Source organism: Lissotriton vulgaris, chromosome 11, assembly GCF_964263255.1.
Source record: "Lissotriton vulgaris chromosome 11, aLisVul1.2, whole genome shotgun sequence".
Classification (NCBI taxonomy): Eukaryota; Metazoa; Chordata; class Amphibia; order Caudata; family Salamandridae; genus Lissotriton; species Lissotriton vulgaris.
The window spans coordinates 693,376,371-693,402,855 of NC_141699.1; the positions used below are offsets into that span (position 1 = coordinate 693,376,371).

The following is a 26,485-nucleotide window of genomic DNA, read 5'->3' on the forward strand; positions in this document are numbered from 1 at the left end:
CCACCACAGGTCCAGCCTGTGTGTCTAGGAGTGGTGGGAGTGGTGTTAGGCAGAGGTCACGGTCTGCAGAGGGGCCTGGACTGCCTGATGACCCACAGCTGGTACGCATCATAGATGGGTACCAGAATAACACCAGAGGATTCAGCCAGGTAGTGGGGGTCCTCAAGGACATGAAACATGAGCAGGCAGGCCATCATGCATGCATGGAGGCCAAGTGGGACAAAGTTACTAGTGTGCTAAGCAACATATTGACTTGTCTTTGCCAGAACAGCAGCAATATGTCCACACCTCCCTGTGTGCCGACAACATCTGCAAAGGCCACAGGGAGGGAGGATGAATCTGGTGGAGAGTCCGATGCAACGTTGACGCCTGCACCTGAGGATCCCCCAGAAGAAGATGAGGGGTCGTCCGAATAAGGACAAGTGAGCCACAGTTGTCGCAGCACATCCCCCTGGAACCCTGAACCTGTTTTGGATCTTGGTCTTTGTGTACTAGCGTTCACCTTGTTGCACATGACACAACTCCCCAACCTGACATGGAGGGTCCATGTTGTACTAATGTAGAAGATGAATGGGGATTTCACTCTGGACATTTCATCTACCAATACCTCAAACTCATCTGTGAACTTTGGATTCTAAACCTCATGTTCAGCACTATCTCCACACATGTATGTAAGTAAACTCACTATTACACTATACGTGCCTATGTTGTGATTAAAACTTGGTATGTGTCATGGAGATGATGAAATGCCAAAGTACACAGTGCATGCTGACTACTACAGCAATGTCATTACTGTAATGTGACTCATGTTGATGTGACACCTATGAGGGAGACACACCAATATGGCACCACAACACATACTCACCATGGGCATGCGACACATTGCCTACAAAGATGTTTGCAAGATATAAGGTTGAATGCGCATACACCACACCTTTCCACAGTCACTGCTAACAAGCCCACAGGTGAGGTAGCCAAATGTCAGTCAGATGTGTGGAGACAGACGACAGACATTACTAAGTGAAGCACAGGTTCATTACAAAGCAGAAAAACGTTTATTACACAACAGTATCAAGGTGAATCCACATGACAGTGGGCACGCGGTCTCCAAGAGTCGTCAAATGGCGCTTCAGGGGTGTCTGGCACATCACATGATGGCATACTAGAAGTCCCACCCTGGCATTGGAATCTGGTTGTCAGTGTCAGACTTGACCAAGTAACTGCCAAAGTACCTTGGAAGGGACAGAAATGAGACACAGTCAGGAGCACACCAGAACTGGATGGAAATGCAATAAGCATGTCACAAGAAACCTACACAGTAACAAATCAGCATGTCAACACCATTGTGGACTACAGATCATCTGACAGGACACATCACTGCACGCATCTAGTCAAGTACCATACAGACAAACTCAAACAGCAATTGAGCTGCACAAACACATCACAGGCTAATTCAGGACATTAACATGACAACCCTGTGAACTCACATTCAGCTGATGAAGTTGTTGATGAGCTGTGTGCGGACGTCACCCTCATCGTCATCATCACTGGCCTCGTGGCCCAGGCCAGAATCCTCCACAGTTGGTGGATGTTGGTCGTCATCGTCCAGGATGAGATGCATCTTCTTTCGTACAGCCTTGTTGTGGAGCATGCAGCAGACGATGATCTTGCACACCTTAGCAGGCTCATATGGGAGTGCACCTTCATTCTTCTCCAGGCAGCGGAAGCGGCTTTTCAGGAGACCAAAGGTACTCTCAATGACTCGCCTGGTTCTGCCATGTCACTCCTTGTAGCGCATCTCGGATGCTGTCACAAGGTTCCTCAGGGGTGTCAGCAACCACAACATGTTGGGGTATCCAGAGTCACCTACATACAAAGAACCACACATTAGTTGAGTATTGTAAGGGGGTGGAGACAAAATTGCAAAACACATACAATGGTGAAAAGTACACACCAACAAGCCAGGCACACTGGTTTGGCATCTGTGACATCATCAACGGTATGCGACTCCTCCTCAAGATGTACGCATTGTGTGTCTAACCAGGGAAATGCACACACACATGTGTAATCAACATGTTCGCCAGATATACCACCAGAGCATTGATAGAGTAGAAATGTTTCCGGTTGCGGTATGTCTGTTCCTGTGCCTGTTGTGGTATCAGGGCCACATGTGTGCCATCGATTGAGCCTATCACGTTTGGCATCCTCCCCAGTCCATAAAAGGCATCCTTAATCTCTCCGAGTTCACCCGGTCTAGGAAACTTGATGTAGGAGTCTAGGTGAATCAACATCCCCTCCAAGACATCTCAAAGCACATGGCTGAACATAGTTTGTGACATACCACCAACAATAGCCACAGTGTGTTGAAAGGCATCGGTGGCAAAGAAGTGCAGGGCTGGCATGACCTTCACTTTCACCTTTGGTGTCAGTGCTGTCGGGTATGTGCAGCCAAGTAGCAGATGTTGCGCCAACTGCTCCATTAACTCATCGATCAGATTCCTGGTGAAGCGGTAACGTCGGATGCTGTCACGTTCCAACATGGTCTCGAGGTCAGGAAACAGTCTATGGAATGCTGGATCCCTGCAGTACAGAGATGGGTTAAGTAACATTATAATTTCAGCTAACCATGTGGCACTCACCTAGCAAAACATCACATGATACATCATAGAAATACACAAGTAACTAAGGTGTGTGCTGTTGGTTATGGACACATATGTCACCTTCATGTCCACTATCTCACATATCAATGACACATGTGTACATGAGTTCCTTGGGGTGCAATGGCAAATCATTGGGCTGTGGCACAGTACATATGGACTGCTGTCACGTTCAAAACTCACAACACAGTGACAAGTGAGGACTGATGTTTCACAGGCATCACAACTCCATGTCAGGGAGATAGCCATGGTCCCTGTATTGCCACATGTGCGCTGGAATGACATGTTGTAGCATGGACATCCCACAACCAATCATGAGTCCCACAATTAATGGCCCTTGTGGTTCCTGCAGGCCATACATGGAGGTCCCTGAGACACACATACAGCTTAAATGTGGATGCACAAGGCACATGGTGGACCCTGTCTCACATTGGCACATGGAACCACAAATATCTGTGACACAACCTGCACACAGACTGTGTGGGTACATCATGATTGTGGCCATGGGTCTGGCTGTGACGTACATGACATGTAACCCTGTACCCAAGGTGTATGTGACAGGTCATACACATCTCCAAACTGGGACTGTGTCCATGACTCATGCTCATAAACCAACACATGGACATTATATTTATGAGGTGCACCACACCAAAATTAATCTGCCCCCATGAACCACTGTCCAGCCTGGGAGTGGCTTGACCTAAGTGCCACTCAAGAAGGTGTGGCCAAGGGAATGAAATCTGTGTGAAAACCGTCTGCAAATCACACCAATGTGATCCAACGCGGGTGACGTGTATGCAGACGCACTGTACATGCATGGACCGAGTAGTGCTCACACCTTGTCCATCGACTGCATGATGTGTATGCATTATAGTCACCCGCATCGGATCACATTGATGCCAATAGGCAATGCATGCACACGGTTCGGTCCATGCATGCTGGACGCGTATGCAATGTGACCCAACGCGGGTGCCTTCCACAGTGACGTGTCGTGCAGTACTGGACAGAGCCGTGCGCACGCATAGCCCATAGAATCGTATCCAGACGGATGCATTTGGTTTAAAAAATACGCATTGTATAGTCAGTTTACCGAGCCGTGCGCACTCATTGGCAATGGGCTGTCATGGAGACGGACGCAAAGTCAAAATTCTTTCGAGTGGTGCGCAGGAAATTTAGTTGGATGCCTACAACAATGTTGCATTCCTAGAGTGTCCTGAAGGTGAGCGTTGTGAACGATGCGGAAGACGTGTAGGAGTCTTACATTTCCAAGGATTGGACAGATTCATAGAATGCAACCGTGTCTGGCCTATCAGTAAGGGGCAATGTCACATAATCTGCCTCTACAGCACTGATTTAAGGCTGGCAGGCCCCCAGGGAGCTCACTTGCCTGCACTACATGCTAAGACCACATTTCAGACTCACCTGCTGCTGTCTCTGCTTCCTCCGGATCCTGTAATGGCACGTACTCTGGAGAGGGCCTCAGCATTCACAGAGAAGGAGAAGCAGGCCCTGTTGGATGGTGTCTTCCCACAGTACAGCAAGCTGTATGGAAAACCAGGGGAGCAGGTGAGTGTGCAGTCCACTGCCTATCATTTTCTGAAAATTGTCTGTGTAAAATTAATAGAAGTGTGCACAGAAGTATGAGGCATGTGCACTGAGTACTGTCAGCTACCTATTTATGTGGGTACATGTGATGAACAGGTGTCATAGTGCAGTAGTGCAGTAGTGCTAGCCTTAAATACCTAGCCAATGTTACCATGTCAGACCTGCAGCACAAATGCACATTTATGTGAGTGCACTACCTGTGTGCCTCTTTTAGCTTTGTGATGAGTACATGTATTTTCAACTGTATGCAGCACAATTATGTGGCATGTGTGGTAATGTCCTCTTTACTTTGTCATACTCACAGGTTGATGCCCACCAGAAGCAAGAAATCTGGCTGACCATCGCCCCGGCAGTGAGATCAGTGGGAGTCTACAAGTGTCGGATATGCAAATGCCAGAAGAGGTGGCAGGACGTACGTGCTGGACCCGGAGGATCGCCAGGGTCCAGCTGAAGCTGTCGCCTCCTAGGGGCGGACACCGGACCCAGACCCCCCACATGCTCAGGATTCTGGCGGTGGTCTTTCCGGACCTGGATGGGCAACTGAAGGCCAGACAGCAGCAAGGAGAGGGTAAGTCCATGCTGAATCTGTGAACTATGTCTGACATGCTATTAGCAGTCTTTTGGCCTGGTCATACTCCCACATTACGTTGGTCTTGGAGTCCAGAACTCATGTCCCTCAATTGTGTAGTTCACACTCCTCATCTGATCCACAGTAGTGGCCCCTACAGTCTGTGACTTTTTTCACTTGGGCACTGTGTCCCTTCAATCAGTGATGCTGAGGGTCATGCACAGCATATTTTACTGGGACTCTGATGTGTGCATCGTGGGTGGATCTGTTCTTTGCACAATGCCTGGTCTCTCACATGTGTTCTGTGTGTGCCTTTCATATGTGTTCTACTTGTTGGTTTGGGTCACAACATGTGTGTGGGTTTCTTAAAACATACCCATGCAGCAGGTGAGTCCATGTAGTGTCCTCAGGACTATGTATAGGAAGTATGTCACACTAGCCCAGATACCTGCCTACTGTCCAGGCCAATACACTGTTTTAGGTTTACCTGGTCAGTCATGCCCACTCAATGGCAACGGGAGACTCTGTACTCACACTCACATGTATGGACCTTCTGATTGTGCTTCCTGAAATGTGCCCTCAGGTGTCTGACACAATATCAATTGTAGTGTGTACTCCTGTTTTGTGACAACTGGTGTGTTGAGGATTTTAGTGTCAGCAGGACATCTGAGTTGTGACAATGGGGATGATACCTGTGCAACATATAGGGGTGTGGTCAGTTAAATGTGCACAATGGTGTATACAACAGTGACTTTCACGCAGCTGTGTGTCATTAGCAGCAGACCGTGAGGTGCTCATGTTCAGGTAGTTGTGTTTGCAGTCACTCATGTGTAACATTTGAATGTTGTAGGTTCAACATAGTCCAAGAACAGTGTATGGCAGGGGGCAGACTGGTGTACTTGTCAGCTGCAGAGTTTGGAATGGGCATGACCTGTGAATGTGACGCAGTGCAGACTGATGTCATCCGGATGCATTGCCCCATGACATGTGACAGTGAAGACTGACTTACCATGCATGTCTGTGCCAGGGCATTGACTTGAGAAGAGGGATCCTGCATTGGAGTCAGAAGTGCTACATGCACCCGATTGTGTCATTAACTCTCAGGACGTAAGGACATCATTGTGTGTTGTGCTGCTCGGCATCACAAGATTGTGAAATGTGAGTCTGGGCATACAATCATCCAGACACCTGTAATGAGTGATCGGCATGTTATGTGATGTATGTCAATAGTAATGTACTTCTACATGGTCATTTTCATGTACAACAAGTGTTGTCAAGTGTACATTTCGCGCCAGGATACTCTGGAGTAACAGAGCGCGTTATAAAACAGCTAAAATAAAAATAAAATAAAATAAAATATGTGGGGCATGTGTGCACTTTGGGATATTATCAGCCAGCATACAACAGACATATGGGTACAGGTCCAGGAGGGACATGGGTGCAATTGTTGATGTTAAGACTGGCTATTGCCCTATGTACACCTGTGTGTGCATTTAGAGCAAATATCAGCTAAGGATGCTAGTGCATGACCTGGAATGTGGTGTAATGACAGTGTTGTGTGCAGTCAGTGCAGGCAACTAATGTGGTCCTTCTTTTCATACTTATATGCAGATACATCCACGGGCACAGGAGACAGCGCCACGGAACAGGAGGAGACGCAGAGCCAGCCTGGGCCAGCAACTGAGGAATCGGAAGGACCTAGTGGCATGAAGGGTGAGGGGAACGACACCGAGGAGTCCTCAGCACCCTCCACCTCAGCTGAGGACCACAGCAGCTTGGAGGATGACTCCCTTGTGGGGGTGGGTGTCGGCAGCTAGCAAAGCATGGAAAGTGAGGCTGTTCCCACCACCACCACCACCCTCCTCTCTGCTCCCATTCCAGAGGTCCGTGGCAGCTCCTGTGTTCAGGAGCATGTCTCCTACCTGCCAGGCACCGCACCCCCTGCCCCTGTGTCCCCAGCTGCCCTGAGTGTGGAGTCTGTGGACCTGCTTAAACCGATCCATGTAGGGCAGACATCAATACTGAGTGTCCTCCATACACACACCAGTCTGTTGACACAACTGGTGCCATTCATGGAGGGCATCTCATCAGGCATGTCTGCCCTACCGAGGACCAATCAGTCTATAGCCTCCTTCCTGACAGCAGCAGTATCCCTGCTCCAGCAGTCCCTGACCCCTTCAGCCTTTGCCCAAACAACAACTCCTATCACCCTACCTGTCCCCAGCACACACATACCAGCATGGTCACCCAAACATACAGACACAGACAGCACAAAATCACCCAAACAAAAGTCAAAACGTGCACGCAAGCAAAGTCAGGGGACTGATACCACACACACGGGGGATGAGTCGCAAACACACACAAAGGCATCCACAAGCACTCCACAGTCCTCAGATCTCTCTCCCTCCAAGAGCCCTTCCCTTGCCTCACCTGCAACCCCCATCTCATAAGAAGCTCTTCATGTGTGAACTAGGCCTCTTCCACTCAGATCCAGCAGATCCAGACTACAGGGGGAAGAAGAAGTCCCCACACACAGAGAAGAGTGCCCCTCACACCCGGAAACCCTCCCCAGGCGCAGGCAGACTACGGCCCCCACCCGCAAGTCACCCCGTACCCGGAAGAGCAAGAGCCCACCCCCCAGCTCCACTGCACAGTCTCCTTCCTCCACCCCCCCAGGTTAGCACACCACAGGCTCCCCCACCACTCCCTGTCCCAGGTTCCCACACCCACAGATACATCATCCCCAAAATGCTCAGGGCCTCCCTAACTCCTACTTGCTCTTCCACTGACACCACCACCAGTCTGTCTGTAACTGTAACTACTGTGGGGACCGTGGGCCCCAGCTGTCCTACCAACCTCACCTGAACCCCTTTCCACTCCCATGAGGTTAGGCACTGCAGTGGAGTCCACGAACACCCAGTCTGACATGGGCACTGCAGTGGGGACCATGTCTACTACACCTGACCTGCCCACTGCAGTGGTTCCAGCACCCACCCATAAGTGTTGTGCCCCACAGTTGTGGCGGCAAAAACCATGCCAGACAACTCTACTGCAGTTGCCACTGACTCTCCTGCACCCACCACCCCTTCACAGCCTCCTTCTGATGAGCCCTGATCCTGTCCCTGTGGTGCCTGGCCTGCCCCATGTATACCCCTTAGAGTGAATTTCCGCAGTCCTTATCAGTGCAGGCAATCAACGGGTGACAGGTGTCACTCACACCTTTATTGGACTTTGTATTTTTGGAAGGACATTGGACTTAATTTCATTTTGGACTTTCCATTTCAGATGTGAAATTGCTGATTAAAGCATTTTTTGTTATCCATGTGCATTTGATTTAGCTGTACATATTGTTGATGCTGTTTACCCTGACCTTGCTGTGTTGATGCAGGATTTACAAATGTCTGTTACTGAGGTGTTGATGTGGTGTACTCCATGTGGACCATGAGAAATGTTTCCTGTTCAGGTTGGTATCCATGTCATCCTTTGCAGTTGACTAGGTGTGTCATGATTAACTAATTTAGCACAGGGATGGTAACATTTCATTGGCATGGCCACATCTGTGGCTTGCACCCATGCACATATGATGTGCTTCACAATGTACAATTTGACACTTTCCCTGACTGTTGTCCCATCTCCACTGTACATGCAGGTGTGGTCATCATTGTTGTAAAGTCAACTGTGTCCTCTGTGCAACTTGGTAGACATATGTATTGTCTATGTGCAGGTGACTTGAGGGGCAGTACCGTACGCAGGCGTATGTCACCAGTGCCTACATTGTGTGGTAAATGATGGTTGACTGAACAAGTGTTGTGCTGACATGTCCAGGAATCAGACATACTGTTTGGTATATGCTGCTAGTTCCATGATGACACTTACCTTGAGGTCACTGTGATGATGGGGTATTTTCACACATTGCCACAATGGTCAACTTTAGCTGCAGTTTGTGTCCACACATTTTACATTGGATGTACACACTGATGGGGGGTTTTAAATCATTGGCCCAGTGCTATTTCAAAGCTTGACTTGTGTAGCCCACACTCTGGTGTTGATCACACATGCGATGGTAGTTACATTGTGTGTCATAAATCAATTTCACTGTTGGGGCTATTTGTCAGGCACTACACTGTTGGCATGATGTTGTGGTGAAATGTATTTGGCAGACATACCTGTGGTTGATGTTTGATGGTTGTGTGGCACATCATCCTCCCAATGGGTGGAGGTGTTAATATTGCCTGCCACACTGACCCCTATGGGTGGGTGAGGCAGTATTGATGGGCAACAGGCCCCTATGGGTTGGGTGGTGTCAGTGATAGGGCACATGACACATTTGGGTGGGGTGGCATCAGTGATAGAGCACATGACACATATGGGCGGGGTGGCATCAGTGATAATACACATGACACATATGGGTGGGTTGGCATCAGTGATAGTGCACATGACACATATGGGTGGGGTGGCATCAGTGATAGTGCACATGACACATATGGGTGGGGTGGCATCAGTGATAGGTAACATGCCCCTATGGGTGGGGTGGCATCAGGGATAGTGCACATGATACATATGGGTGAGGTGGCATCAGTGATAGGTAACATGCCCCTATAGCTGGGGTGGCATCAGTGATAGTGCACATGACACATATGGGTGGGGTGGCATCAGTGATAGGTAACATGCCCCTATGGATAGATTGGCATCAGTGATAGTGCACATGACACATATGGGTAGGGTATCATCAGTGATAGGTAACATGCCCCTATGGGTGGGGGGGCATCAGTGATAGTGCACATGACACATATGGTGCTTATTTTTGCAATATGATTAAGATCCAGGATCGATATCTCTGGTCATACAGCACTGAGCTAATGACGATTCCAGTATATAATCTTTAAAATATTCTATCTCCTACACACATTGTAAACATAATAGACCTCCGTTAGGTTTCTTTTTAATCAGCCACACTTATAGGCGGTGGCACATGGCAGCTACGTGATGGCCGCTCCTTCGTATGTCCTATTTCCAAGTCTGTAGGCTGGAGTCTGATTACACGCCAGCGATTCGACAATTACGGTGGTATTCTATCAAGAAATAGGACATACGAAGGAACCGCCATCACGTAGCTGCCATGTGCCACCGCCTATAAGTGTGGCTGATTAAAAAGAAACCTAACAGAGGTCCATAATGTTTACCGCGTGTCTAGGAGATAGAATATTTTAAAGATTATATACTGGAATTGTCATTAGCTCAGTGCTGTATGACCAGAGATATCGATCCTGGATCTGAATCATATTGCAAAAATAAGCACTGTGCAAGATTGCCGGTTTTGAGGCGTTCCTTCTCGCAGGACGAGAGGCACTTGAAGGACATAGGAGGTATCTACCCCGAAGTATCAATTTTGAGTACTAGTATGTGAGAATTAACTGGGAAGACATTATATGTATGCCTGATGAAGGTGGCTTTATTAGAAGGTCCGCCGAAACGCGTCGATGCAAAAGAGAAAGGAGGATTGTGTTCTATACTAATTGAAGACAATTCTGACGCTTTCATGAATTGATTTTCTGTTTGGTACCTCCTTTTTTACCAATAGGAATTTGAGTGTTTCCTTATTTTAATTGTCTGTCCCCCCTTTTAAATTATTTTCTAATATATTGTAATATGAATAAACTGTTCAGTATATTCTCATAATTTTGTCTGTTTTTAGATTCTGCTTCGCTAGTACAGTATCACGTTAGTATTGTTGTTCTTGTTCATGTGTCCTGAGAATATATGTTCCAACAGTAAGGTGTCCCAAAGGGAATATTTGTTTGACGAAAGTCCATTGTGGTACTCTATCCCTTTGGTTGTGGGGTCCCTCTCTCTTTTACTAGACACCTCAAATCCCAACACCCTAATGTGGCACTAATCCAGGAAACCCAATTTATGGATGCCAAACATGAAAAACTAAGAAGGGAATGGGTGAGCACAGTAGTACAACCTAGCACATTGCAGGGCAACCCCTCAACCTCCACATACCACTTAGAACGAAGGAAGGGGGTGGATGTATGACGTTACAACGCATACTTTTACTCCGCATACCATTACAACGCGGTATTCACAACGCATACCACTACAACGCATAGCGCTTTGGGGTGCTGGATAGTGGTAAGTATAATTTACTATTCTAACTCCAGTCCCCGTGGACCCTAGGGAAGGTGTTGGATAGTAAATTAAACTTACCTCTTATCCTAGAGCGCCCCCCAGCGCTATGCGTTGTAATGGTATGCGTTGTAATGCCTGCGTTGTAGTGGTAGTGCGTTGTAAAAAATGCGTTGTAACAGGTGAATACCGAAGGGGGTAGTTACTGTCATACTTCATAACACTCTTGCCTTCCACTCACTTCGAACATGCAGGAATTTGCAGGGACAGATTGTCATTACTAAATTTAGGATACACCATGAAACGTTGATGATTGGCTCCATCTATGCCCAGTGGGGGACAAATTAAACCTTTTTACTACCTTATCCAGAATTCTCCACTCATTCAACTAGACCAAGCTTGTCATGGGGGGTTTGGAATCTGCCCCTTGACTCACACCTTGACAGATCTGGTAATCCTGATGTCAGACAGCCCAGAGATCGATTTATATTGACAAACATTCTCAGTTATCATGCCCTAGTGGAACTATGGCGCCTAGCACACCCACGGGATAGCGATTACACTTTCACATCATGCATCCATGGTACCAGTTCCAGTATAGACTACTTCCTCATGGCAGCAACATTATCCTGCAGTTTAGTGGAGGCCTCTATAACCCAGAATAGCACATCTGGCCATGACTTGATTACCCTAGATTTAGACCTTGATACCCTGAAACATCCTGCACCTCAATGCTGCATGAATATATACTACAACACCCATGGATAAAGTGCATCTCAACACCTATTTCCACCAGTATTTGGAGGAAAAAACTTTGGCTCTCCATCCAGGTTCCTCTGGGTGGTCGGGAAAGCACATCTCAGAGATCGCCTGATGCAAGATACTACGGCCTTTAAAATATGCCATGAGGAGTATCAACGCCGACTGACTGAACTCATACACCATTTTACCACAGATCATAATGCAACTCTACAACCACACTCCTTCCGGAGCTCCTCCAGGCTAAGTAAAATCTGAATTCCCTTTATTCCTCACAGGCTAAATCATCACTTTTTTGGCACAGAGGCAATACGAGAGAGGAGAAAAGGCAGGGAGAATACTCGCTGCCCAATTGAAGCAGGCCCATTCACACTGTATTATACTAGCTATTTGGAATTCTCTTATTGAGCTTCCTACAGACCCCCATGACATCTTGCAGGAATTTACAGGCTTCGACAAGCACTGGTACACCTCATGGCAGTGTGCTCCCCCCAAGATGTAGCACGATTTTTAGAGCTGTTAATTTGCCCTCCCTTACACATGAACAAGCTAATACCCTGGAGATTGACATTAGAAATAACAAAGTTGCCCAAGTTATCAATGCTATTGAGACCGCAAAGGCACCGGGAGATGATGGCCTCTCAATGGAATTTAATATTAATACCAAGCCATTAGTGGTGCCATTGATGGGCAAGCTATTTCGAGAAATAGATGCTACCACAGTTCCTTACCTGAATTCAATAGGGCAAGAATCTCCCTGATACTCAATCCTGTCAGGGATCCATTACATTGTGCTAACTACCGGCCCATATCCCTCATGATTGTGGATATGAAGATTGTTGCCACGCGGCTAGTCACCTGAATCCAGTCCTTAATTCACCCTTCCCGAGTAGGGTTTCTGCCAAGCAGATCAACAAACCATCTACGGATGCTCTCTCATATCCTCTGGCTAGTTAGACTGGACGGGGGTAAGAAAATTCTTAATTCTCTTGTTGCCGAAAAGGCTTTTTATCGCATTGACTGGTTGAACTTGTTCACGGTTTTGACAAACAAGGTTTCTAGGACCTTATTCATTAACAAAGTGAGATGGTTTTACACGCCTCCTACCACTTCAGTGTCTTGTGGAGACTTCTTGTCCCAATTCTTTGAGATTTGTCATGGCACGAGGCAAGTATAGCCCCTGTCTACCCAAGTATTTTGATTGCTCTTGAACCCCTAGCAGCAACTATCTGGAGAGAGGATGTAGCCTTATGGCTAGGGCGGTCAACCTCGAAGCTGGGGAACTGCGTTCGAGTCTCTGCAATGACGTTCAACATCCTGTGATTCTGGGCAAATCACTTAATCTCCCCATGCCTAACAAAAACAAATGCGTCCTTCTGTATTGAAACTGGTGCTCATGTAAAGCGCTCTGATACCTGATGTCTCGGGTCTAGTTTGCGCTATATAAAACATTGTTAAAAAAAAAAGATATGTAATACACACTCTATCCAAGGGGTGCATTCAGCTACAGGTGAACAGAAGGCATTTGATTATGCAGATGACACAGTGGTTACAATTTCCAACCCTCAAGAGTCTATACCGGCACTCATATAAGTCAGTGATTCTTTTTCAGTGTTCTCGGGCTACAAAATAAACTGGTCCAAATGTGAAGGTATGCCCTTGACACTAACTACCACCAAAGCTTCTCTGGGACCTCGGAATGTAATTGACAGTCCAACCGCCTTAGGTACTTAGACACCTATCTCAATCATATTGGTCAAACACAACATCACCCCTATTATGGGTAAAGTCAGTACTGAGTTAACCGTGTGGTCTTAACTGCAGCTTGTGGTGTAAAGTGCCGATTGTAGAAATGAATATGACACCATGGTTCAATTACATTTTCAGTATGCTACCATTGGGGTACTACCATTTATTCTGTGTGGTATTGACCACCTTATCAGAAATTTCATATGAAATGGTCATAAACCATATCATAAGTCATCCGAGCTATATGCTAAAACCGCGGCAGGGGAACTTATTTCTTCCACATGCGTAATCATATGGGTTGGCATTTTCACCTGGCTCACACAGTATATATGTTGAAAGCATACAGAGATCCACTCACATGGGTGCGTCTGGAGTAACATATACTGCACACGACAGGTGATCTTAAGGTATATCACTCATCACATGCTCATACAGGGTCCAAGGGTAATCCCATACTTCATACCTCGCTCTACACAAGGGAATGGGTGCACAAGGGGCTTCAAACTGCCTGCACTATGCACCTGCATCCATCCATCTGGAAGAATAGGGACATCACGATAGGTGTGGTGGTGTTGGAGTGGTCCCTGCGGTGGGACTATGGCATACTCTACCTAGAGCACCTGCTACATGAGGGAGACTTCCTCCCTTTTGCCTCCTTTGTGAAAGAACATGGGCTTCCATCTTTGCATCATTGGAAATACTTGTAACTCCTCCTTGCACACCATGATGGGTAGAGCGCCTTACACCTTGGAGGTCGTCCCAATATGCAATACATTATAACAGGGAAAAACTTCAAGTGAACGGTATCAGGGATTTGTGCTATCTTGACTGATGTTCTTTCTTTCATCCGACTGCACAGAACGTATAATGCTGGGACTCCAGATTGCACCTCTTCATACTTGAAGACAAGTGCCCTACGCTGCTGGAGGATAATGAAAGAATGTTACATGAAGCCAGGTTACAATGTACTTACTTCAAGATCCTCAATAGGTGGCACTGGTCACTGGCTAAGCTATATAGAGCTCACATGCTACTTAACTCCAAATGTTGGAGATGCCTGGCTTTTGATTGTGACATAGTACATGTCCTGTGGAAATGTCCAACCCTCTCTCAATATTTGTGCTCTGTCTGGGACCTCCATCAAAACGAATTAGGAGTGTGGACGCTGTTGCCGAACAAGTTAGCCTTGTTGCATGACACGTCCACCCTTCCATCTATGTCCACCATGCTACTAGATGGCTCTAAACGACTCTGGCAGTGGTGAAAGTGGAGATACTGCATCACTGGAAAACTGCTACTTCATCCGCAACCACACATGGTTGGCAGCCATGCACACTATGTCCTCATATGAAAAAAATATTTACAAACTCAATGATCAACTACAGATTTTTGAGGAACTGTGGGGATCATTACTTCACTTATAAGGATCCGTGGCTGATCCAGTGTGTTGGTGGTCATCACCTCTAAGACAAGAGGATACTACTCCAACGTCAGTCTGACTGACATCATGAAAATGCTTATTGGCTCGATGAGGCAATCATCGCTCACCACTTATTTGCTTAGAGTTAAATTTTTGTACTTGGGGCTGCATTGGGATGATGGGACAGACACTGTGATATACCACCACGAATAGGGGAATCACCGGGGGAGACTTTAATTGAGTAATTGCTTGATAGCCTACTGCTTTTGATATTTATCATATTCAGTTTACGTTACTTTCTCTCCTCTCTGTTGTTGCCCTTGTTGGTGGATGGAGGACCTGTGAGCTTTGGACTTGGTTTCGATAGGAGCGATTCTTTGTACTTATTTCTTTGTTATTCACTTGATTGAAGAACAATCTTTACATTTAGAACTTAGCTACCCAAGCAGAAGCAGCAAGGTACTTGTTTAAACTTTGTAAAAACCAATAAAAAAATTAAGACAAAAAAAAGACCCTTGAATCCCCTATTGTGGCATATACGGGGCAAATATAGACAAACAACTTTGGCACTCTACACTGTAACAAGCAATACAATAGTCATCAATCTGAGACCTTACCTGATGAGCCATCCCTTGCACTGAGCCACCACCTTGAGAAGGAGAACTATTCTGAATCTGCTGGTCCCTTCCCAAGCATAGCAAGCCTTAGTAAAGCTTAAATGGCCCACTACAAGAGGTACACTAGGTGGGAAGACTACTGTGCATCAGTTGCACCAAAGAGAATCATAATTATCATTTACCGTTACACAAAATTCTTTACTGATCAATCCAATAACAATCTCAGAAGCCTTTGTGTCTTATAGCAAGCAGGCATTCCAAAGAGACCAGAGCAAAACAATGTTACCCAAAGAAAACTTTTAAAGTTGTCTGCGGCAGTCCATTCTTTCCCCGTAAGAGAACAGCCTGTTAGAGGGAGAAATTACTAAAGAGGAAATTACACAAGCCATCACTGACCATCCAACCTACAAAAATCACAAAGAAGAAAAATTACTCAGTAAAATTTTACAAAGAACAACTAGCTCCCATGTTATATGAGGTCTCCAAGGGAGCTGATCTCGCTAGTTGGTTAGCTCATGTCATGAACAAAGCAACAAAGAAGGTGAATTGTCAACGGAAAATATTGCTTGAGGATAGGGATCTCTTGTTATGTAGACGTTTCTTCCTAACCTAATAAAAAGATATTTAGAAAAAAGAAGTTAAAGAAAATGACCCTTTTTTTAAAAAAGGCCCAAATGCGGACCTAAAGATGCAACTCGTAAATAAAATAACCTCTTTGAATACCAAAAGTCATAAAGTTAGACTTTTATCTCAGATTGCCTTCGTGAATCAAGCCCTAAGCCACTATATTCTCAACACTGTATGCCAATGCACTTTACACCAGTCCACCCCACTCTATGCCACTCCAGTGTATGCCACTCTACGCGACTCCACACTATGCCACTCCAGTTTACAAGACTCCACTCCACTCTTTGCAATTCCACTCTATGACACTCCATGCCACTCTCCTCTGTGCTACTAAATTTTAGCCATGCTGTACAGTAGCCACGTTGGTGTACAACATTGCTAAACACATTGGTAAAGCCAATAGCCCCAGCATAGGGAAACCTATTGGCTTTGCCAATGATTGTTTCAATCAGCACTTTAAATAGTCTGAAACTGAGCACTTAAGATGTTTACAAAAGTCCCTGAATAACATCAAAGGTGATAAGGCCTATTGAGACTGCCAGCGCATTTGAAATGCTTGTAGACTTAGAACAGCCTTACTTTTCAGATCTGTGTCACTAAAAAGGGTAAAGGGCTAGTGCGGGTTGGCTAACATTTAATGTTTCAATGGCATGTAAATAACTCTGCACTATTCGGAGGTAATAGGTAGGGCCACTGAAATTATGCGGCAAGGGAGGACAAATTATGCAGCAGGGTTTGTGGAAAGATAATGCAAATTGTGCAGTATAATGCAGCAGTTTTTGTGATATCAAGTCATTATGTTGCCATTTTTACACATGTTAACACTGCCCAGACAAAGGTTTCACTGTATTATTACTAGTTTAACTCAAGATACAGCAATATGCAAATGTAAGGGGTACAGTCAACCTTTGCGAAGAGCATTCTGCTGCACAGCAACACTTTTGTAACTTTTGATCCGTTTGAACTAGTAACCAATTTTTTTGTTACACTATTACTGTTAAATTATGCAGCAGATGATGGATTATGAGGCAAATGTGACAAATCCATAATTATGCTAAAAAGCTGCTGCCCCTGGTAATAGGCTTCCCATAAGTATAGTTGTAAAGGAAGTACCCATGTTTCTAGTAAGCCAATATGCCACAACTAACCATAGATGTTACATCTCCCTCAACTCTTTGTGATGTTACAAATCTGGGGTTCAGCAGCTTCTCGCAAGCACTCTCATGAGATTCTTAAGCAAAATGACGATCTTCAAGTGAAACGACACTTCTCATTTACATGTGTTTTAAGAGCTAAGGGGCAGATTTATGTTGGACTTGAGCCACGTTTGCGTCACGCAACGGCGGCGTAAACGTGGCGCATCCCTGCGACCCATTTACAACATGACGCATCTAGGCAGATGCGTCACGTTGTAAAGCCCTGCGCCACATGCGGGCGTTCCGGGGCAGGTGCACCTCGCAAAAGTGGCTGAGTGAAATCTACAAGATTTCACTCAGTCAATTTTAGGCCAATGCTGTGTCAAAACCCTGCGCCTGCTTGAAGCAGGCGTAAGGCTTGACGCAGCTTTGGACAGTTAGGGCACCCCCGAGCTTTGCTGGAGCTACGTCGCGCTTGCGACGCAACTCCAGCAATGGGCCACCTGTACGGCACAGAGGCGTCACGCATCTGTGCCGTTTTTGCCCCATGGTGCATCGCATTTACAATGCGGCGCACCATGGGTGACGGAGCTGCGGCGCACAATAACTGGCGTATCCCCATTGTAAATCTGCCCCTTAAATTATAAAAGAATATGTGTTGGGGTGGGGGTGTGGGGAAGTTTTTCTCAGAGTCCGTGGACCGCGCCATCAAAGGTTGGGGTGCCAAATACAAAGGTTGCATATTCTTGAATCCACCTCACGCCTCTTTAATCCACCACTACTCACTCTTTAACCCTCCACCTCAATCTTGCAGGTCTCTGCTTTTTCCCCTTTGTCACTTTTTTCCGTCTTTCTTTTCCTCTTTCTGTCTCCTTTGTGTATTTTTCTCTCTCTTACTCTGGGTGAGAGTAGGATGCGGAAAAATAAATGCCAGTCCCAAAAATGAATGCTGCCGCGCTCCACCTGCAACCACCGGGTCAAATTAATTATTCAATTTTTGAAGAGGATCCATGCATTTTACTTGCTAAGCAGTACAGTATATGTGTAAGTATATATAACCTCTATTTAAGGTTTGATACTTTTCAATGTAAAGCTCCGACTAAATGTTGTTTCTGTATTTGGTCGTTATATTATTCCGTGCATCCAATTACCTGTTTTTGTTCTTCTGAGACACGACAAGAAATAGTGAATATATGGCGTATATCGTCCAGGAATGTTAAACTTTGAACGGGACAGCTCTAGTTTTCATGCTACTTCGAGATTCTTTGAAGTCACTTGAAAGAAACCATTTTGGGTCATTTGAAGAAATGAGATGCGCAGCAAGAGTTTCGTGACCTTCCTAATAATGCAGGTTATATAGTTCCCGCCATCTCGCGGGCAGCGGTCTGGCGCCCACATCCCATCCCTTCCATCAGGTAGTTTTCTACTCAGGGACATTCCTCATAAGCTGCTATCTGTGACAGACAGACGGAGTATCTCAGAGCCGATCTGGCCAATCAGCTTGACATGGCCGGGGATGTCATTTCCTCTGAGGCATGCTCGTGGCACCACATTTCACTCAACTGATCAGATAGGAGTTCTATTACAAGGCAATACTGTTGTTTGCCTTAATGTACATCTAAATCGGATTTACAGCCTAGCCCCACGGCCTTCTTTTAAAATACCCTCCTCAGGTGTCAAAATAGGACAAGCATTTAGAAAGCCAATAGGTTTGACACTTGCCTTCGTGCAATTAAAAAATCATTGCGGTAGTGCAAAACAATTAAAAGGATTGCTTTCTATTCAATGAGTAAATGACATATCGAACTGAGGGGCATATTAGCAAGGGTGTCTTCGCCACTTTAGTGGCACTAAGTGGCACTTTTTTCCGCTAAAGCGGCGATATTTTAATCACCCTATCAGCAAGCTGTCGCTAACAGTTGTTAGCGACAGCTTTCTGGTGAAAGCGACCGTTTTGGGGGCCTCTTTGGATGTCAGCGATATTAATCGCTAATGACAAGCAAAGTTGGCGTTCCCGACCAAAACACCACGGAAAAGGCCGCTAACAGACCTAACGCCTATTAGCAATGAGGCCCCGGCCCAGGTTAGCGATGACAAAAGTCACGCTCACCAGGGTTATCGCAGGAATTTTTACACCTGCTAAAATCCTGACTTAGCCATTATCCTCAATGGGAGGTGGATTCTAAGGCTGAATCCTCCCCTGCCTAGTAGCAAGCTTTACATTAGCGATAACAGTTTTATCGCAATTTTGCTTGTGTTTTTGGTGGTTTTCGCAGCTATCACTGGATCTTTTATCGTATGGGAGATTAACGTTGGTAATAATACGCTATCTCCGCGATAGGATCCAGCGATAGACAGCAATAAAAAAATAAGCGAGATTTGTGATATTTATCGCACACGCTTGCTAATATGCCCCTGAATGTGTTATGACACTGTTCTTTTCAGGTGCAAAATAGTTCCTGTTTTTGGGAAAAGGAAAACACCCAAACAGCCAATAGAAAGAAGATGAGAGTAAAATATGCCTGAAGGCATAACTAGGATGTGAGGGACAATGCTACCAGCCACTGGCCGAAGGTTAATAAGCCTTAGAAGCCAGTGGCTAAAATAGTCTGAATAGGGTGTATATATAGAATACAAAGTTTACAATAATTGGCACAAGCCCAATCGATTATCAAATTTAACAATTATTGTCACAAGTGCCATTACACATCAAACTTAAAAAATGTGATTATTATTTGGGGTGGGTGTCTGCCCACCTGAGAGAACAATTACAACGTTCGTCAGGGTGAACTATGAAAGTGTAATAAACATAATCACACCAAAATGATGAACATTCAATAAGGAGTACCAGAAATATGAGTTTTTAAAGATTTAAGGGGAAACAGCACTAAAATGCACAAAGTGCCAATGTTAGTATATGGTCATGGTAGACCAATATCTAGCAGCCGTGGCCCGTGCAGGTAAGAGCAGTGGGGCCATGTAGGGGAGGATTTCGACAGATGACAACGAGTATGGAAAATTAAATAAATAATAATTTCCCCTCGTTGTCATCTGTTGAAATTCCCCCCACGCGGCCCCACTGCTCTTACCTGCACGGGCTGTGACTGGGACCTAGGCACAATTTCAGGCAGAATGCAATAGAGTGCAGATTGGACACACAACCACCGTTCATCCTTGTCAAAGATTTTATCTTCTGACTTAGACTTTTACGTCCAAATCCACCTTAGGTGTTCCACTTCTAAAGTCCCCAGTGCCTCAGGGGAGGCATTAGAGACTCATAGCATGTCAAACAGAAACCAACAACAGGGTCCAGTCCTGGTCCAGTTGCCACTGCTCAGCTGATTACTTGCAGGAAAAAGCCTCTTGGAGCTTTTTGTATCTCTGTAGCTTGAAAAGGAAGTCAGCGTTCTGATACTTAGCATCCACTTCTTTGTCCTGTTTACTTACAGTAGGGAAGAGGTTGAATCTTTCAGGGCTCCTCTGAGAGTATTAACAGATGATCCAGTCCTCTACTGCTTTCCACAGGTCCAGAAGTGCTCTAACATGGCTATTTAGAGATGCAGCAAAAGAGAAAGGTTTCCCTTTGGTGTTGTTTAGCATAAAGGTCAGTTACGCCACACCTATCCACTCACATGAGATACACTTCTCTAATCAATAACAAATAGTAAAGCACTTACAAAGAAAAATGACAGTTATATTCAAGTGTATCACAATGTTTATTTATAATTAAAACACAATTACCCCTAATACACAAATTCATTAAAATTGTACACATAAAAAGATTTTGTTAAAAAATACCACATATAGGAACATATTTTTTTGCCTAAATTGACATGAGAAATTCAGACAATTGACTTTGTCTTGCTGATGTTAATTCAGATTAATTCGGTACAACAGAGGGCATGAGTTTTAATTCCCTGCACCGCAACACTGTTGACCCTTTCAAATTTAACAGAAAATAGAGCGTTGATGAGTTTCAGTGGTGTTTAGTCAATAAGACCACCTTCATCAGGACAAATGCAATATATATCTCCTTATAACTGGTGTCACCTAATTCAAAATAAAACCAAACATTCTTTTCCCTTTCAAAAATAAAAAGACATAAATATCTAAAACAATTTTCACAGAGTTCATAAAGTATATAGAGCCACTGTAATACAGTCTAAGCAATTCTCAAATGTACATTCACTACATATACAGTAAATCTTATGTGCTCCAAGCTACAAACATAGTTAATACATAATCGAAAGCAGTTTCCTGCCACACCAAATCTTACTATTATTACTATACGATCATGTGACCATAGCCACTCCTAGTTTTCCATTATTTTTTGTAAGTGCTCCACTCTTAGTCAAATTGCGGACAACACAGTCATTCATCTTACCAAGCCAATTATTTTTAAATTTCATAGACGTTGTAACTCACCCGCACAAACGCACATGTGTGAGAGTCCTCCTGGGTTTTGTTAAAAAGGGGTATTACGATGTCACAGTTAAAAATCTGTGGAATATAGCAAACTTACTATTAATACTCCAAATATGGTAGTATTGGCCAATCTGTAGGGTTGCAGGTTCAATATCTACATATTTTATATAATAGGAAATACCTTTTATAAGCAAAATATATATTCTTTATATCCGTTCCCTTGATCAATCAATGGGACCACCTTGAAGCCAACCCTGTCAATCAAAGCATAAGTACACAAGATTGTAATACCAAGGCTCATTCATTTTTATATGAACTAAATGAAGTGCACTATAAAACTCAGTTTAAGTAGTTTTGTTATTACCTTATTGGTTGGTACGCGGTGATTGTATATTTACCACCGGATGGGCTGTTGCTGTCCCAAATGTTCTCAAATATTTTGCCTTTATTTTTAAAAAAATGCCGTCCTTTATTTTAAATTGTATTACTACTTTTATGGACAAATATATCAATAAACATTAAAATATAATCAAAAGGGCAAGCAAGGTCTCACCTTATTTGAATTTCAGGGACATAATTGCGATATAGTTCTAGTTCTTAGGCCGGGGGTATGTTATGGTGGTGGCTGCGTCCATCGAGACAAATATATAGAAAGAAATCAGAAAGGAATAATTAATCTCTTTATGGGCCTATTAACTGGCAATAATGCATGCTATGAAACCTCCCTGTTATCCTCTTACTTATGGGTCCATGTTAAGATCCACTGTGGTATTCGTAGCTCACCACGTAATCCCACTGAAAACTAAAATGTGCCCCCACCGACATTGGTTAAAACATTCTCGCATTGGACACTCTTTTACTAATGTTTTACGCTTGGATTCAATCTTCTAGAAAGCTGTCCAACTCTAGTAACTATAGCCCACTAAGCTTGCTCCCCACACCCAAATCAGGTTCGAATTATCCAATCGATCTCTAAGGAATTTCCCGCTCACCTTTTCACTCCAACAACCGACTTTCCCCGCTGCCGACTTGCCACGTACTACAGTTCAAACTTGATAAAAGAGAGGGCGCGCCCGCCCAGGATGTCTCCTTTTAACTACAAGATACAACATTAAGGAAAGGGTCCTAGGGCAATATTAACGACCCAACCAGACACACGCCCTGATAACACTATAATAACAAAGTAATGTCTGAGGGTCAAAAGGTGCTACAAATTTACCGTGTAATCTAAAGTGATGGCGCCAAGAGATGGACTAAAGTAAGACTAGTGCGCAAGTGTGTGACCAGCCTGCACTTGGTTCCTGAATTTGGAAGAAAGTGCCCATCAGTTCCCACCCGGTTCCGCCCTATACATCATTTGGGCTCTCCTTACCCAGGAGAAAGTGTGATCTGTCCATGAGTGTAGTATTGACAGATAAACAACTCAAAAGGGATTAGAGAGTTGTACAATGGGTAGAACCGGTGTAGTGCGTAGGGGTAACTGAATTGCAGTGCGTGAATATGTGATAAAGTGGTGAAGTTTATAAAATTGGGTAGTAATTGAGTAGATATGAAAGACATTTTTTAATGGATTCTCTCAACACTCCCAACATTAAAATATATAAGTGAAAAAACGAGCAGGTTTAACATAATATCTGCAAATCAGTAGGGTCAACATGTTTCAGCAATTGTGACTAAATATGTCACTGCTTTCTTCAGGACCTAGATTTTAATAGCTAAAGCAAAAGATTAGATAAGTATCACCTGTATACTTCTAGGTGTTGCTCAGTCCTCTCCGCCATGACTAAAAAGAAAACAGAGCACCAGAACAAAAAAGACACAGTAAAATTGGCATATAGGCATAAACATCTTGTAAAGCCGTACAATGTGATTGACACAATATATATCAAAGGTATGGTCATGAATCACCATTATCTCGATTAGAACACTTAAGCCTTCTTACCAAATCGGTAGAAGGAAATGCGTCACTCCACCTGGCTGTGGCTCAGGTATGAGGAGAACTGCTCTAGTGAAAACACAAAACAAAATAAAACACTCAAACTCACTCTTACATGACACACAGTTTTTTTAATCCAGAAGCAATCTCAATGTCCTTATTCTCTTATGTTTATTTACAGACAAACAAACAAAACAACAGCGACCCGTGCTCATCGTGTTTTGCTGTCTAATAATATACCACCAACTTGGTCTAGTAAGCTTTCCGCCACTCTGGTATCTAAGCGGTTTATGAATGCTCCGATCTATTTAAGGGCATCTTGGAGCTAGCACGACCTGAAAATATACCTTTTCAGCGCGCATGAGCTTTGTTTGGCTTTTGTCATCAGTAAGCATGGTTTTAATCAGCCAAACTGCTCGCTCTAGTAAGCCTTCCGCTATTATGGTATCTATGCGGATTGTAGATGCGCCGAACTTTGTTAAGGCTTCTTCGGACTAGCGCAACTTAATTTATTCCCTGTGTCATCGCACATCAACTATGGTCTTTGTTTGGCAATCCTCGTTAGTAAACATATTTATAATCTGTCAAACTGCTCGCGAGCATGTAAATAGGCCACTGACCTTATCTGTATCAGGCACACTACTCGCAAGGACACTGACCTTCCAGGCGGTACACCGGGCGTCCCTCTGAGCAATCTGGGGGGACACCGGTGTCTTGTTCAATCTCCATTTTTGTTTCTTAGTTCTCACGTGATTTTCATGTTCACGTGACCTTGAGACTACAAAACTCCCAGGGAATCTTGGGAGTTGTAGTGCCTCAACCTGAAAATGCCGAATTTTTTTAGCAAATATAGACAGGAACATCATTTTTAATGCTTTTAATGAGGGAGGAAAACAAAGATATTATTCTTAATTCACTCAGTTTTTAGCGTTCAAAATTCCAGTCATACGCTTGTGACTAGGTTTTCTTAAGAAAACCGGTATTTGACACTGATGGTACCCAAACCAATATTTATATAACAATAATTTTTAGGAAGGAGAAAAAAGCCTCGCTTATTAAGTCTTATTTCTCGATAAATGGTAAGTTTGTGACTGAGAACTACAAAACTTCCCAAGTGGTCTTGGGAATTGTAGTGCGCGAACATGTCTAAGGTAAAGATTTTGCTTTAGGATGATTGTAGGTAAGCAGAGGAAATCACCAGTTATAGGTTAAGGCCTGTGGGTTGCCGCATTAGGAAGATAAGCACTACACTTCACCCAGAGTATCATGGGAGTAGTGGTTCATGTGCTCTTTCGTTGTCACTGAGCCCATTTATGTAGAAAACAGTAAGATCAGATCTAATGTAGCCAAAGGCTCACTCAGATATTATGGCATCTACACTTTTTTTCTTTTTTATCGCAATAAAAGCACTGCAGTGTGACTATCAGGGATTCACACATTAGAAAACCCAGGTCAAAGGACTATGGCATCTGATGGTGATGTCAGTCTATATTGGTCAACCCCAATGTGTATCTACCAAAAAATCAATTTAGTGAGGTAGAGATTTTTAATCGATCAGTGGCTGGTGGCCATGCAACTGCAACTAAGTAGGTAACAAAAAATGGTCCATGGGTTATGGGGTTATAAAGACATCCACGGAATGTCCTCATTAAAACCCATCTTGTCGCTATTCAGTTTATTCACCCACTTTTGCTCCTTATTAAAAAGGTATTTTGATATGTCGGCGACTTGTTCTGGTATCATAGGTTGTTCAAACACAGTCCAGTGAAAATCATTTGGGCCATGGCCTGTTTCCAAGAAGTGTGCTGTTAATCTCGTTGCCTGTTTACGACAACGTATAGTGCTTTTGTGCTCTGATATCCTCACTTTTATGCGCCTTGTCGTCATGCCAACATAGCGCAATTGGCACGGGCAGGTAATCAAATATATAAGGTTCTGACTGTTGCAATTGGTGAACCTACGCTGTTGCCATGCCCTGTCCTTTTAACTACGTCATTATCTGACGTCCTCTACGTCAACACGCCTCCTTCAGCCCATTGAAGGCTTTCGAAAACCCTTTATTGATCCACCTCGGCTTACATTACCAACAGTCTAAACTAGTATTGCCCATTTACATTCTGATTGCATTACATATACGATCTTCAACCCTGATTCTGGTATTGTGTGCGGTGTCGTAATTATGTAAACACGATGCCACTCAAGATTTAAAAAGATACTGCTGCTGCCTAAATACTGATTTTAACAGGTCATTACTCTCTTTGTAAATACATCAATAGTAAAAATTATTTTAAAGCCCCTCTCCTTGTTTTAGGATATTTAGAGATGCTACATCAATGCTAGTGGGCAGGAGTAACTCCGGGGCACTTCCTAACCAGTGAGTGAAGGTTTCTGGGTTAACCCTTCCCACTTTGGGCATTTCTGATACCCTACACTGGTATGAGTAGAACTATAAAACAAAGGAAATGCATGTGAGAGAGGGCCTATGGAGAGATGAGGGTCATTCAAGGAGTGTGGTAGTGATGAGATTCATGGAAAATAAGTTTATTTTTGAAGGCCGGGCAGCATCAACAAAGATTGCCACACTTTGCACCTTCAGCACTAAAGCCAGCCCTGTCCCTGGTATCCAGTTTCCTTGTTTCTAAAACCCCATTTGTAGAGCATGGGTATAGGAAGGGATTAGGCACAGGTGTATTCACTCAAGAGTACCCGATTGTTTAGATGAGCACGGCAGGTCTCTTCCCTTTCACCCTTTCAAGTTCACCAGGTAAAGTCTTAAGTTCAAATTACATCAATCTTCTAATTCCACCGGACAGGCACATTCTGAAGATCCAATCCTCTGCCGGCAGCTCACTTGGGA

At 44.3% G+C, this 26,485-nt stretch overlaps 1 long non-coding RNA gene across 1 annotated transcript; it reads right to left on the reverse strand.

Annotated features, from left to right (window-relative positions):
- Nucleotides 1-1,038: 1,038 nt before the first annotated feature.
- Nucleotides 1,039-22,728, reverse strand: LOC147683339 (uncharacterized). Its single transcript, XR_015301034.1, has 9 exons — nucleotides 22,246-22,728; nucleotides 22,057-22,135; nucleotides 21,874-21,946; nucleotides 21,693-21,767; nucleotides 20,715-20,814; nucleotides 4,080-4,199; nucleotides 1,955-2,580; nucleotides 1,488-1,866; nucleotides 1,039-1,232 (listed from the first exon to the last, which is right to left on the reverse strand). It is a non-coding gene; the product is annotated as an uncharacterized LOC147683339 (long non-coding RNA).
- Between the last annotated feature and the right edge of the window lie 3,757 nt (nucleotides 22,729-26,485).